Below are 15641 nucleotides of genomic sequence, written 5' to 3'. Positions count from 1 at the left end.
GCAGCTGGCCTTTCAAGCACCCGTTCTTTATCAATGTTTAACCCATTCAGTATCTCAACTATATCTTCCTACACTGAGACTCTGGCAGCAACTTCACGCTTGGTAAAGACAGATGCAAAGTATTCTCTTTGCCCATCGTATTTCCCCTTTCAGTTCTCCTCTCAACTTTCTGTATTCTGCCTGGTGAATGAATTTTTAAAAAGTTAGGATTTCCGTCAGCATGAAACAGAAAGTTATTACTTGATTAATGGCGATTTGAACAACTATTCGTCTTTTTGCAGAGTTTAATCAGTATTGCGAAATTAATACAGTAAACTATTTTGTAGAAGTTAATTCCCTGAACGGGAAAGGGACCCGTCTCCCACACCGAGAGCATTTGCAGACGGCAGCTATCTTCTGAGGGTTTCCAAAAACAACGTATGCGACAGAGTTTCTGTAGTGTAGTGGTTATCACGTTCACCGAACACGCGAAAAGTCCCCCGTTTAAAACCAAGCAGCAACATTTTTGGGCCACCCCCTCTGCCTCCATGAGTCGATCTCATTTGTGCTCCCGAATCAGAGTCCTGTTCTTACTACCCGTTCACATAAGAACATAAGAAATAGGAGCAGGAGTAGGCCAATCGGCCCTTCGAGCCTGCTCTGCCATTTAATAAGATCACGGCTGATCTTATCCTAACCTCAAATCTGAATTCATGTCCAATTTCCTGGCCGCTCCCCGTAACCCCTAATTCCCTTTACTTCTAGGAAACTGTCTATTTCTGCTTTGAATTTATTCAATGATGTCGCTTCCAAAGCTTCGTGGGGCAGCAAATTCCACAGACCTACTACCCTCTGAGTGAAGAAGTTTCCCCTCATCTCAGTTTTGAAGGAGCAGCCCCTTATTCTAAGATTATGCACCCTCGTTCTAGTTTCACCCATCCTTGGGAACATCCTTACCGCATCCACCCGATCAAGCCCCTTCGCAATCTTATATGTTTCAATAAGATCGCCTCTCATTCTTCTGAACTCCAATGAGTAGAGTCCCAATCTACTCAACCTCTCCTCATATGTCCACCCCCTCATCCCAGGGATTAACCGAGTGAACCTTCTTTGTACTGCCTCGAGAGCAAGTATGTCATTTCTTAAGTATGGAGACCAAAACTGTATGCAGTATTCCAGGTGCGGTCTCACCAATACCTTATATAACTGCAGCAATACCTCCCTGTTTTTATATTCTATCCCTCTCGCAACAAACGCCAACATTCCGTTGGCCTTCTTGATCACCTGCTGCACCTGCATACCAACTTTTTGATTTTCTTGCTCTCGGACCCCCAGATCCCTTTGTACTGCAGTACTGTCCAGTCTCTTGCCATCAAGATAATAACTTGCTCTCTGGTTTTTCCTGCCAAAGTGTATAACCTCACATTTTCCAATATTGTATTGCATCTGCCAAATCTTTGCCTCCTCGCCCAGCCTATCTGTATCCCCTTGTAGGTTTTTATGTCCTCCTCACTCCCGACTTTCCCTCCCATCTTTGTATCATCTGCAGACTTTGATATGTTACAATCGGTCCCCTCCTCCAAATCGTTAATATAGATTGTAAAGAGTTGGGACCCAGCACCGAACACTGCGAAACACGACTGGCCACTGGTTGTTCGTCCGAGAATGAACCATTTATCCCAACTCTCTGCTTCCTGTTAGATAACCAATCCTCCACCCATGCCAGAATATTAGCCCCAATCCAGTGATTCTTTATCTTGAGCAATAATCTTTTATGTGGCACCTTGTCGTATGCCTTCTGGAAGTCCAAATACACCGCGTCCACTGGTTCCCCTTGATCCACCCTGTACCTTATGTCCTCAAAGAACTCAAGCAAATTTGTCAGACATGACTTCCCCTTCGTAAAGCCATGCTGACTTTGTCCTATTAAATTATGTTGATCCAAATGTTCTGCTACTGTCTCCTTAATAATAGATTCAAAAATTTTACCAACCACAGACGTTTAATGTTTACATGCCCGTTGAAGGCTTTGGGATTGCATTTTATGTTGGCCGCCAGTCTATTCTCATACCCTGTCTTTGCCCCTCTTATTTCCCCTTTCAGTTCCCCTCTACAATTTCTTTGTTCTGCCTGGTGAATGAAGAAAAAAAAAGTTAGGATTTCCGTCAGCCTGAAACAGAAAGTGATTAGATGATTAATGGCGATTTGAAGAACTATTCATCTTTTTTCAGAGTTTAATGAGTATTGCGAAATTAATACAGTTAACTATTTTGTAGAAGTTAATTCCCTGAACGGGAAAGGGATCCGTCTCCCACACTGAGAGCATTTGCAGACGCCAGCTATCTTCTGAGGGTTTCCTAAAACCAACGATGCAGCAGAGTTTATGTCGTGTAGTGGTTATCACGTTTGCTTCACACGCGAAAAGTTCCTGGTTCAAAACCGGAACGAAACATTTTTGGGCCACCCCCTCTGCCTCCATGAATCGATTTCCTTTATGATCGCGAATCAGCGTCTGGTTCTTATTGCTCGTTTAATGTTTACATGCATGTGGAAGTCTTTTGGATTGCCTTTTATGTTGGCCACCAGTCTATTCACATACCCTCTCTTTGCCCCTCTTATTTCCGCTTTCAGTTCCCCTCCCAACTTTCTATATTCTGCTGGTGAATGAATAAAAAAAAGTTAGGTTTTCCGTCAGCCTGAAACAAAAAGTTATTAGTTGATTGATGGCGATTCGAGCAACTATTCGTCTGTTTTCAGAGTTTAATGAGTATTGCGAAATTAGTGCAGTAAACTATTTTGTAGAAGTTAATTCCCAAAATGGTAAAGGGACCCGTCTCCCACATTGAGAGCATTTGCAGACGGCAGCGATCTTCTGAGGGTTTCCTATAAATACGAGAACAGCAGAGTTTCTGTAGTGCAGTGTTTACCGCGTTAGCTTAACACACGAAAAGTCCCCGGTTTAAAACCGGGCAGGCACATTTTTGGGCTGCCTCCATGAGTCGATTTCCTTCATGATCCCGAATTCGAGTCGGGTTTTTCCGACCCGTTTAATGTTTACTTGCCTGTGGAAGACTTTTGGATTCCCTTTTATGTTGGCCGCCAGTCTATTCTCATACCCTCTATTTGCCCCTCTTATTTCCCCTTTCAGTTTCCCTCTCAACTTTCTGTATTCTGCCTGGTGAATGAATGAAAAAAAAGCTAGGGTTTCCGTCAGCGCTGCAGAGTTTCTGTCGTAAACAATTTCACAACACCAAGTTATAGTCCAGCAATTTTATTTTAATTTCACAAGCTTTCGGAGGCTCCCTTCTTCCTCAGGTGAATTTTGTGGAAAATTCCATAAAATTCACCTGAGGAAGGAGGAAGCCTCCGAAAGCTTGTGAAATTAAAATAAAATTGCTGGACTTTGACTTGGTGTTGTGAAATTGTTTACAATTGTCAACCGCAGTCCATCACCGGAATCTCTACCTCAGAGTTTCTGTCGTGTTGTGGTTACCGCGGTCATCTAATACTTGATAGAGTCCTTAGATCAAAACAAACAGGAACAATTTTGGGCTGCCTCCATGAGTCGATCTCCTTTGTGGTCCCGAATCAGAGTTGGGTTCTTCCGACCCGTTTAATGTCAACATGCATGTGGTAGACTTTTGGATTCCCTTTTATGTTGGCGGCCAGTCTATTCTCATACGCTCTCTTTGCCCCTCTTATTTCCCCTTTCAGTTCCCCTCTCAACTTTCTGTATTCTGCCTGGTGAATGAATGAAAAAAAAGTTAGGATTTCCGTCAGCCTGAAACAGAAAGTTATTCGTTGATTAATGGCGATTTGAACAACTATTCGTCTTTTTTCAGAGTTTAATGAGTATTGCGAAATTAAAACAGTGAACTATTTTGTCGAAGTTAATTCCCTGAACGGGAAAGGGACCCGTCTCCCACACTGAGAGCATTTGCAGACGGCAGCGATCTTCTGAGGGTTTCCGAGAACAACCCGTGCAGCAGCGTTTCCGGAGTGTAGTGGTTATCACGTGTGCCTAACACGCGAAAAGTCACCGGTTCGAAACCGCGCAGAAACATTTTTGGGCCGCCCCCTCTGCCTCCATGAGTCGATCTCCTTCATGGGCCCGAATCAGAGTCGGGTTCTTATTGCTCGTTTAATGTTTACATGCCTGTGGCAGACTTTTGAATTCCCTTTAATGTTGGCCGCCAGTCTATTCTCAAACCCTCTCTTTGCCCCTCTTATTTCCCCTTTCAGTTCCCCTCTCAACTTTCGATATTCTGCTGGTGAATGAATAAAAAAAAGTTAGGATTTCCGTCAGCTTGAAACAGAAAGTTATTAGTTGACTTTATTGCGAAATTAATACAGTAAACTATTTTGTAGAAGTTAATTCCCTGAACGGGAAAGGGACCCATCTCCCACATGAGAGCATTTGCAGTCGGCAGCTATCTTCTGAGGGTTTCCTAGAGCAACGTGTACAGCAGAGTTTCTGTAGTGTAGTGGTTATCACGTTCGCCGAACACGCGAAAAGTCTCCGGTTCGAAACCGGGCAGAAACATTTTGAAAAAGTTACCCACTAAAAATCAATACGTCTGAAAAAAGCAAGAATTCGGTCTGTGGTTAAATGTGAATAAAATACCACACCGAACTGAACCGATATATTTTCCATTCTCTGTATAGTTCAATACACATTCAAACACTACACATATACAGACAGTGTCTCGCCCTCATTCACGTTTCATGCCCCGACTGTCCAGGAAGCCCCTCTCAAAGCTGCACATTGCGATTGTATTCAGTTGATTTGTGAGAGGTCATTAAAGGATCCTGCAGCGCTGCCTCGGTTTATAAATACAGCTATAAAAAGCATCGCAGCCGCGGCAACAAACAGATCAGTTTTTCGATGTTCGATGTTCCCCAGCTCCCGCATTGAGTGAGGCCACGAGAGCAACAGCATTCAGGCCGCCTGAGAGGCCCCGCTCTCTCCAATCACACGTTGCTGGCGGGAAGCTGCAATTGCCGCTTCAGGCAGCGCATTACTGCCCATCCCTGGGAAACAAGATAACACCGAAGCTTTGACAACACATCGCAGGCATCGTCTGTCCCGTAGTTGTTGCTCCGCTGCGAAGACAGAACTTGCCAGCTGTTTCAAAATTGACAACAAGAACACTGGATCCTCAGATCACTATCCGTTTTAAAAGTTTGTTGCTCTACCTACTGACCTATGCAGGTTCGCAATTTGTTAAGTTCCTATCGTACTTATTCATTGTAGGACTCTGAATTATCCATCGTAGATGTCGAAATTGGGTGAGGGTCCCTGTTATAAAATTGTTAGCAACGTGTTGAGGAGAATCCTTGTTTCTTTTGAACATGATGTAAGAAACATGGACAGTGAACTCGTGAGTTCACAATTATTCGTGTTTGTGCCAAATAAGAACATAAGAACATAAGAAATAGGAGCAGGAGCAGGCCAATCGGCCCCTCGAGCCTGCTCCGCCATTCAATAAATCATGGCTGATCTTATCCTAACCTCAAATCTAAATTCATGTCCAATTTCCTGCCCGCTCCCCGTAACCCCGAATTCCCTTTACTTCTCGGAAACTATCTATTTCTGTTATAAATTTATTTCATGATGTAGCTATTATTTAACAATGTCTTGTCATTCGTTAGCAGCAATTAAAATAACACTTTACATAGTGGCTCAAAAGCTAAACTTGTCCCACACGGGAGCTGGAAAAGGCCTCTCGACCTTTCAGCGTATTAACATCTGTAAGCTGAATAATTTCACCCGTTACACAGTGACACCAGGGAGAATATTTCCCTTCCAGATTTTCCCCACACGAAACTTCCAACTGATGAATATCCGCTGAACGAAAAGAAGAATTGTATGTTTAGTTCTTTGGATTGAAAGTTCTCGTACCGGCACCTTTGCCATATCAGCTGCCGCTCATCGCTCCCTCTCCCCCAAAAACAAGTAAATTCACACCTACTATTGCAAGACGCTAGGCCAGAGGAACCCAAGTGCTCACATGGGAACATTAAGAAGTAGATGCGTTATGGGACATACCAGTTGGACCTTGAACTCAAAATGTTCGATTGTTCCAGATGAGGCTCAAACTCACAATCTGGGCATTTCTGGAGTTCATAAAAGTACCGCACGCTGAGCGCTTGCGCCACAAGAGCAGCGCACAATCGGTTCGATCAGTGCTCCCGTCAAACAGCTTCATTTTCCGTCTCTGAATTATCGCTTTGTGATCTTTCTCCGAATTCTCCAAGAAGCCCCAATCAAGATGCGCTTCGATAAATATCCGCAGTGAACTTTAAAAGCCCTGGAATCTGAAACCAAACCCCAGAAGATAAGAACTTTTATTGATCTTATTATTAACTAAAGGACAACTTTTGATGGTGCTTTAAGGAGGATTTGGATAAAGTGTGAAATGAAACTGAGAAACTCTCTCTGAGCTGTCGTTGATTGAAGAGATGGGCGTTATTTCAGTTGAAAACCGAGGCTCGGAACTTTCTGATGGAGAAGTGTGACAGAAGATTGTGGTTAGTGGCAGTTACCGGGGAGATCGAGAGCAGAGGGAGAAAAGTCAAAGTCACAGCTGTGACAGCTCAAGTGCTCTGCTTATCTGTAATATTTAAAAAGTAATGTAAAATACAGGACAAACCGATTTGGTATCGGTTATCAAAAATACTAAAGGATACGGGTTCAAAGGCGGATTTGTGAAAAGGGAACAGATTTAAACGCCAGACCGAAATCATTCCACATGAATCTGAAGCGTCTTGAGGAAAATGGCAGCGCGAACTGTGATGTTCGTGTCATGACTTCAAAGACCCTCCAATTACCGACAGTATCTTTGAACGAGTTGTGCAGCAAAACCGTGAGTGAAGCCGCTTTGCATTTGTCAAACGTGTAGGTGACGATATTGGCGTTAATAAGGGTCGATTTCAATTATTTGAAATCTCACCATACCTCTTGACCCGAAAATCGACGATAAAATCGGGTTTTTCCTGTCGGTCGTGAATTGAACGGAAAGCCGCATCAAACAAATCAGAGAAATGAAGAGCAGAAAAGTTGGATGAAATTTGTACGAGTGAAAATCCCTGTTTTTCGGAAGACTCTGTCCCCAATGGTGGAGAGGATTGATATTTCGAGCTGTTATTCACCAGCCTTAACTTCAGTAATTTCCTGTTTGCTGACAATGAGATGAGACGAAATGAACAGGTCTAACGAGCCGGTCTGTAACACAGGACAATGATTCAGTGCAGCTCGTTACCCAGTCACTGGGCTCCGTTACAGCCGCTCCTGTCAGTCACACACAAAGATAAATTTTAAATCTGAAACAGAAAGCGTTAATGTAAAACACTTAATATCAACCACCAGTTTTTCCCTCTTTCCGGCTTTTAAAACGATCTGTTTCACAGTTTGTCAAACCCAAAACAGCCTCTGGGATTTGCTGATCGAGAATTTCAGTGGAAATTGGGACCGTCACTTAGTATCGGAACAAATATACCCGCTGAGGTTTCGGGGTTGTTACTGGTTTATTTATATCAGTGAGTGACTGGTTTTAAACTAGGTGAGGATCTAAGCCTGAGGTAAGAGCCTGGGATGGACAAGAGATTCTACAATATATCAAGTTAAATTACATTGATTCCACCAACACTGTACATCACATCCCTTAAATATTGTTACCTTTTGCTATGTAAAACTGGTGTGGGTGGAAATGGGAAATAACTGAAAAAACCTTCATTGTATCAAACTTATTATTATAATACAAACAATGTACAGCCTATCCCATAAAAAAGACTCAATGTAAAACCAGTCGCCAGTTCCAGAGCTGCTGTGCCGGTTATGTGATTTGCATCCAATTCTGACTGACTTAGTATCAGACGCGCTCCCCTCCACAGTAAACGGATGGGGCCGGATCCATAAGAGAAAAATGAGGACCGACCTCCGCATAACCTGTCCTCATAATTTAACCATTTTAGCCCCGGTATCATTCTGGTGAATCTGCGCTGCAGCCCCTCCAAGGCCAATATTTCCTTCCTGATGTTTGGTGCCCAGAGCTGAATGCAGTACTTTAAATGGGGTCTCAGCAGATATTTCTATCTGTAACATTCTCCCCCTTTGAATACCAGCTTCTTTGAGATAAAGGCCAACATCCCATGAGACATTTAAATAAATTTTTCGACCATTCCACTGGCTTTTAGCGATTTCTGTACTTGGACCCCTAAATCTCTCTGCTCCTCCACAGTTCCTAGCTTCTCACCTTTCAGAAAATACTGTGATCTATCTTGCTTCAGTCCAAAGTAGATGAACTCACACTTCACCATATTGAAAGTTTGAACAGACTGGAACTCTTCTGTATAGAAAAGAGAAGGCTGAGGGGTGACCTGATATAGGACTTTAAGATTATGCAAGGGTTTGATAGGTGAGACGTAGATAAGGTGTTTGCATTTGTGGAGGTGGGGATTCCAAATCATTGAGGCAATGAATATAAGGTATTCACAATGTAATTCAATATGGCATTCAAGAGGAACACATTCATCCAGAGAGTGGTTAGAATGTTCAATTCGCTCCCACAAGGAGTAGTTTAGGCGAATAGCATGGATTCGTTTCCGGCGAAGCTGGAAAAACAAATGGAGGAGAAATGAATATAAGGGTTTGCTCATAGGGTTAGATTAAATGGGGATGGCGGAGGCTTGTTTGCAGCATAAACACCGGCATTGTCCAGTTGGGCCGAATTGCCTGTTTCCGTGATGTACATTCTTTGCAATTCTATGTTACTCCATCTGCCACCGTTTTGCCAACTCACTTATTTTATCAATTTCCCTTGGCAACTTTATGCTTCCATCTACATGACTCACTGTGAAACCTATCTTGGTGTCAGCGACACACGTGGATTTACGGCTCTCTATTCCTTGGTCTACGTCATTTATATGCCAGGTCTCTGTCTCCCACCTTCTAACCAACTCCCTACCCATTTCATTAGGTTGCCTCAAATTCTACGCACTGTCATTGTCGTTCACAGTCTCTTATATGGTACCTTATCGAATACCTCTGGAAGTCAATATCATATAACAACCATGGACACTCCATTATCTACCACGTCAGTTACATCTTCATAAAGTTCAACTCGTTTTGTTAGACTTGACTTACCCTTTACAAATCCATGCTGGCTCTCTCTGATCAATTCATGTTTATCCAAGTGCTCAATCTTTCTTTCCCTAATAACGGATACTGGCAACTTCCCCACAACGGATGTCAGACTAATGGGTCTATAATTTCGAACATCATCTCTGCTGCCCATCCCAAATAATGGAGTGACATTAAAATTGTTTCCATCAAAGGAACAATTCCTGAATCAAGAGAGTTTGAACGATCATGACTAAAGCATGTACAATTTCCTCACCTAGTCCTCTCAGTCCCCTGGGATGATAACCATCAGGTCCTGGAGATTTGTCTATCCTTAATCTAATTATTTTCTCCATTGCCATTATTTTACTTACACTGAAACCCGTTGATTTATTTACAGTTTTCCTCATATCTCTGATATGTTAGCCTCATTTATTTCTGTGACGAACGAAGCAAAGTAAATATTTAGCAACTCTACATTTCATGATTTTCAATTACAATATCACCTCCATCTGTCTTTAAGCGGCCCACATTACTCTCAGCCTCCCTTCTTTCACTTAATATACTGGTAAAAATCTTGACTGTTGTCCTCATTTTCCCTAACAGGTTTATCTCCTTTTCCCTGTTTGGACCTCTTCCGGTTTTTTATTTTCAGCACCAAAATAAACAAAGTAAAGTGCGTCTCAATAGTTCTTCACTTTAAGAGCGAGAATTGTCTAAACCGGTAATTTATTTAATGTAACAAACATAAGTAAACATACTCATCCGTATATCAACGCATTGATGGAGACACAAAGATAAACAAAACGAGATATGTCAGCAGCGTCGGGATGCACAGGTGAACGGACAAACCAAACAGACCAAGATGAAACGGTCTGAACCCCAAACAGACAGTGACGTATCGCTGATAGATATTAGTGAGAGGAGGTGGGGCTGAGCTATCATGAATGGGCGCTGTGGCTTAGTTGGTTCAAGCGTCTGTCTTGTAAACAGGAGATCCTGGGTTCAACTCCCAGCAGTGCCTTGCATAACTAATTATTTTTACCTAATTTGTGGAATTAAGCGACAAAATGGCAATTTTGAATTGGTATTTGTTCAGGTTTGAGGAGGAAACGGATATCAGATTGACTCTTCTCAAACGCCCTTTCATTGTACAGTCAGACCTCTCATAGAATGTGTCAGCAACGGGTTAACCTAAAGACACGTTCTCGTTTTTGGGCTCGTTGAGGTCAGGGTATAATTCACGATTTGAGGTTCAAACCCGGAAGTAGTCCTAATTTGGACCAAGACTTGTGATCTTGACCTGCGGTGAAAATCTTTGCAAAGAGGAAAATGAAGTCCGCAGATCACTCCACCTGAATCTCCAGACCCCGATGAAATATATCCCAGGCTGTTAACAGAAGCACGGAAGGAAATAACGGAGTCTCTGGTCATCATTTTCCAATCCTCCCTGGTTGCAGGTGATATGCCGAAGGATTGGAGGACTGCTAAAGTTGTACTGTTGTATAAAAAGGGAGAAAAGGATAGATCAAGTAATTAGAGGCCGGTCAGGCTGAAGGTATTCTATTAAATCTACTCTGCACTTCCTCCACGGCCAATACACGGAGGAGAGGACTCTTGACTGACAAGTCTCAGCTCTATCAGGAGAGGGAGACTGACCCACGCTCTCTCTTGCTTCTGGGATGTGCCACTTTTGAAAAAAGGTGAATTTCTCTGCATCATTAAACGCTCTGTCTCACTGCACATGATTGAAAGTGTATTGTGGGACGCTGAGTGTCTCTGTACCTGTAAACTCTCTGACTCACTGCACGGATGTTTAATGTGTACTGTAGGACAGTATGTAAGTATCTCTGTATCTTTAAACTCTCTGTTTCACTGCACAGGTATTGAAAGTATATTGTAGGACGGCGTGTGTGTCTTTATGCCCTTAAACTCTCTGTTTCACGGCACAACATTGACAGTGTAATGTAGGATGGTGTGAATGGGATGAGGCTCTGTGGGGCGAAGTGTAGCCGATTGGGAGCAGCGCCCGTTTGCGGGCTGAGTATTGCACGCTTGTTTTTCTCTCTCCCTTCTATCTATCTTTCTCTCTTTCTTTCTTTCACCTCCCTCTCTCCCATTCTTTCTTTCACTCTCTTTTCATTCCTCTTATTTCTTTCTTTGTCTTTCTGCCTCCAGCACCTTTGTCTTTATCCTGTTTTTGTTCTCTCATGTGTCTCTTTTGGATGATCCACAATTCAGACCTGCCGCTTCTTCCAGCTTTTCCTTCCTTCTACGATCATGGTCTATTTCATTGAGACTTTACTGCGGCCTTGCCTACTCTAACATTCACTTCCACATTCTTACGCCTTTAAGTTTGCTCTTCATCGACCGCTGTTTCTCGGGGACACATGTCCCGTTCGCATCAATGTTCATTTGTGCCTTGAAACCAGTCGATACATTTCGATCTGCTCCAGAGACAAGCTCCAAGAAAGCAGGGCTGGCATTCGGAAGGACAGCGCATAATTTTCCGTGAAATTTCCATGGGGTATCTAGTGACACGGGGGATGTTAACTGAAGAACTGGGTTTTGTTTCCATGGTCGTTGGCGCTTTTCCCCGAGCAGTTGATGTGCGGGAGAGACGGGCGGCGCGACATAGCTGCGAATGACGGCTTAAAGGTGCACTTTTGGCAATCTGGGCGGTGCAGGAAGGTCGGAAATGTTCCGCTTGATCGTAATAGGTCTGTGGAAATGTCCGATTGAAAAGGAATGAGGAGAAATGCAAAGAGCGGCAATGGTGAAAAGGTGTCGATTACAGGAGATTGGCCGTGAGCGAAAGGTCCTTTGAAAGCTCGGCGCGGAAGGGATTTTGTTCGGAAACGGCAGACTTTATGCGCGTGGGGAAAGTGAAGTGCGAGCTGCGTCCTTGGGTCAAATTGGGTGTTTTCAGGAAAGCTGTCATTGTGAAATCACAAAAATGAAAATACTGAAAACGCTGAGCAGGTCAGGTAGCACCTGTGGCGAAAGAACCCGACGAAACGTTTCAGCTCCATGACCTTTATCATCAGATCTGAATGGCTTATCCTATGCGTGAGTAACTGCGCTGTCTCAGATGCTGGCTTCCATCTCTGAATTGTGTGGGTTCCACTCTCACTGCTGCCAGAATTTGTGCACCCTTCCATTTTGGCCGCCTCACCAAAAACCCTTCTTTGATAAGAAGTGTTTTTCCGCATTGCTGGTTTACACCTGTTTGCACAATTCAGCAAAGTCTGGATTGCCACCCAACTGTTTCTTAGACGGAGGTGCTGGGACTGTAAGGTGTGATCTCGGTGAAGTATCAATCAATGTGCACAATGGCGCCCTGGTGAACCGAGTACCTCTTATAGTCAGTATAATATAAAAGATATGCACCATAATTATGAATTTCTTCTTTGCATCACACTCGGATTTATTATCAGGGAATGGACATGAGCAGGTTGATTTACGTCACGCTCCGATCGCTTCGCATCGCCTCCGACAAATAGAATAGAATCATAGAAAGGTCACAGCACGAAAAGAGGCCATTCGGCACATCGAGTCCGTGCCGGCTCTCTGCAAGTTCAATCCAGACAGACCCACTCCCCCACCCGATCCCTGTAGACCTGTATTTTCTTTCGTTTCAAATACTTATCCAGTTACTTATTGAAGACCATGATTGAATCTGCCTCCATCACCCCCTCGGGCGGTGTATTCCAGTTCCTGAACACTCGCTGTGAAGAAAAGTTTTTCCTCATGTCACCTTTGGTTCTTTTGCCAAACACCTTAAATCGATGTTCTCTGGTCCTTGAACCTTCCACCAATTGGAACAGTTTCTCTCTATCAACTCTGTCTCGATCCTTCATGATTTTGAATACCTCCATCAAATCTCCTCGGAACCGTCTCTGTTCCAAGCAGAACAACCCCAGCTTCTCCAATCTATCCACGAAACTTATGCCCCTCATCCCTGGAATCATTATTATAAATCTCTTCTGTGGGGATTCGTTATTAACATCGCCGAATCCGCCACCATCAACATACTGGTGGTCACCATTAACCAGAAATTTAACTGGACCAGCTACATCAATATTGTGGCGACAAGTGCAGGTCAGAGGCTGGATATTCTGCGCCAAGTGACTCACCTTCTAACTCCCGAAAGCCGTTCAACCATCCACAAGGCGCAAGTTGAGTGAGTTGGAATACTCATGTGATGGACATCGACCTGAAACGTTAACTCTGTTTCGATGTCTGAAGATTCTGCCTGACCTGCTGAGGATATGCACATTAGCAGTTTCAGGTTGGCAACATAGCCAGTATTTTCATTTTGAATAAAGGTGATTGCGCGTATTTCTGTATGGGACGAGGTGGCCGAGAGGTTAAGGCGATGGACTGCTAATCCATTGTGCTGTGCACGCACGGGTTCGAATCCCATCCTCGTCGCTGTGATGTTTAAGTTTTGTTTCTCTCATTCAGTCCACCCAGAAGGTCTGGTCAAAGTCCCATCCTTCTCGAAACGGCAGACGGTGGGTTTTGCATTGTTTGCTGAAATCAGCCACAGTTCCTTCCAGGAAGGTGTTGAGATTGTGAGATCGCGAAATATCAGAGTGCACATTGGTGTCATTGTAAAAAGAGTAAATCTTATGGTCAACGTAAGAGAAACGTATGCACCATAATTATGATTTATGTCCGGATCATTTCGTGTCTGTGTCTGTTTAAAAGGGGTGTGTTGTAAGTCCCGGATCATTCTCTGTGCGTTTTATCCGATTTTCTTGATACCTTTTTCATTCTGAACTGCAATGACGATCCTCTCTCGAGAAGGTTCACCACCTGCTTCGGGCAACTGGTAGGAAAAATAATAAAAACTGATGAGACCAAGTTCATTCTGCTGGGCTTCCATTCCAACCTCCGCACTCTATCCCCCGTTCAGTCCTTCCCCCGCCTGGACATGAAAGCTGCGATATTCATAAGGGAATGGAAATGCCGAATATCACGGTTATAATTCTCTTGGTTGCTCAAAACTGAATAGCTTCAATTGCAATGATTCAGAAGGTAATCATAGAATCTTACAGCACAGAAGGAGGCCATTCGGCCGTCGTGCCAGTGTCGGCTTTTTCGAAGTCCTGTCCAAATTAGACCCACACCCCAGATTTTTCCCCATAACCCTGCAAGTTAGTCCTCTTCAATTATGTCCAATTGCCTTTTAAATGATCCTATGGAATCTGCTTCCACCACCCTTTCAGGGAGTGCGTTCCTGATCTTAACAAACCTCTGTGTGAAAAAAATTCTTCTCCATTCCCCTCTTGTTCTTTTCCCGATTATTTTAAATCTGTGATCTCTGGCTACCGAACCACTTGCCAGAGGAAACAGTTTCTCTCTACTTGCTCTTTCAAAACCCCTCATTATTTTGGATACATCTATGAGGTCTCCCGTTAATCATCTCTGCTGTAAGGAGAATAATCCCAGCTTCTCCAATCTCTCCATATAACTGAAGTCCCTCATCACTGGTATCATCCAGGTCAACCTGCTCTGAATCCTCTTCAATGCCTTTTCATCCTAAAGTGTGGTGCCCAGATCTGTACAATATACTTCAGCTGAGGCCTAACCACTGATTTGTAAGGATTAGTATAATTTCCTTTTTTCAATATTCAATGCCCCTATTTACAACGCCAAGTATCCCATACGCTTTCTTAACCACCTTATCAACTTGCCCTGTTTTCTGAATATGAACCCCCAAATCCCTCTGCTCTTGGAACCCCCCATAAATTGTTCCATTTAGATTATACTGCCTCTCCATGTTCTTCTTCCAAAAGTGCATCACTTCACACTGATCTGCGTTAAATCTGTCACGTGACTGCCCATTTCCCCAGTCTGTCTTTGTCCTCCTGAAGTCTGCGACTACCTTCCTCACTATTTACTACGTTGCCACGTTTTGTATCATCCGCAAACTTCGAAATTTTACCCCCTATTCCCACATCCAAATCATTTAGACAATAACAAGAAAAGCAATAGTCCGAATACCGATTCCACTGCATATTTCTCCCCAGTCAGAAAAACATCCGTTCACCACGAATCTCTGCCTCCTATCCCTTAGCCAATTACGTGCCCAGGTTATCACCTTCCCTTTAATCCCACGTGCTTCTAGATTTCGAATAAGTCTATTATGTGTTAATTTCTAAAATGTGTCCTCAAAATAAATGTAACCCCCTAATTTTATTGTTATACAATGAGAATACAGATATCAAGATCGAGTGCTTGGTCGGGTTCATTCCCATTACCCGAAGGTGACGGGACCCGAGGAGGGGAAATCCCATCTGGGTTTATATTTTCCGAAAACGGAGACGGAAAAATAGCAAAGCTCAACCGGTCGAAATCCAACAATTGGACGAAGAACCGACAGCCTTTTCCCATCCCGGGTTTCCAGACCTGGCCGTTGAAGGAAGCCTGATGAATCCATTAGGGATCAACAGCGAAAGTGAAGAAACGCAGACAGAGATAGAGAGATACATGCAAAGAAAAATAGTATAAATCTCCAATTCTGTGATTGAGC

At 43.4% G+C, this 15641-nt stretch overlaps 3 non-coding genes across 3 annotated transcripts; all 3 read left to right on the top strand.

The window, feature by feature from the left end:
- Positions 1–4449: 4449 nt before the first annotated feature.
- Positions 4450–4522, top strand: trnav-aac (transfer RNA valine (anticodon AAC)). The gene has a single exon. It is a non-coding gene; the product is annotated as a tRNA-Val (tRNA).
- A 5528-nt stretch (positions 4523–10050) lies between these two features.
- Positions 10051–10124, top strand: trnat-ugu (transfer RNA threonine (anticodon UGU)). The gene has a single exon. It is a non-coding gene; the product is annotated as a tRNA-Thr (tRNA).
- A 3328-nt stretch (positions 10125–13452) lies between these two features.
- On the top strand, positions 13453–13534 carry trnas-gcu (transfer RNA serine (anticodon GCU)). Its single transcript has one exon. It is a non-coding gene; the product is annotated as a tRNA-Ser (tRNA).
- Positions 13535–15641: the final 2107 nt, after the last annotated feature.

Source organism: Heptranchias perlo, chromosome 20 (genome assembly GCF_035084215.1).
Source record: "Heptranchias perlo isolate sHepPer1 chromosome 20, sHepPer1.hap1, whole genome shotgun sequence".
Lineage (NCBI taxonomy): Eukaryota > Metazoa > Chordata > Chondrichthyes > Hexanchiformes > Hexanchidae > Heptranchias > Heptranchias perlo.
The sequence above is the reverse complement of the archived record's forward strand: the minus strand, read 5'-3'. Positions and strand labels throughout refer to the sequence as shown.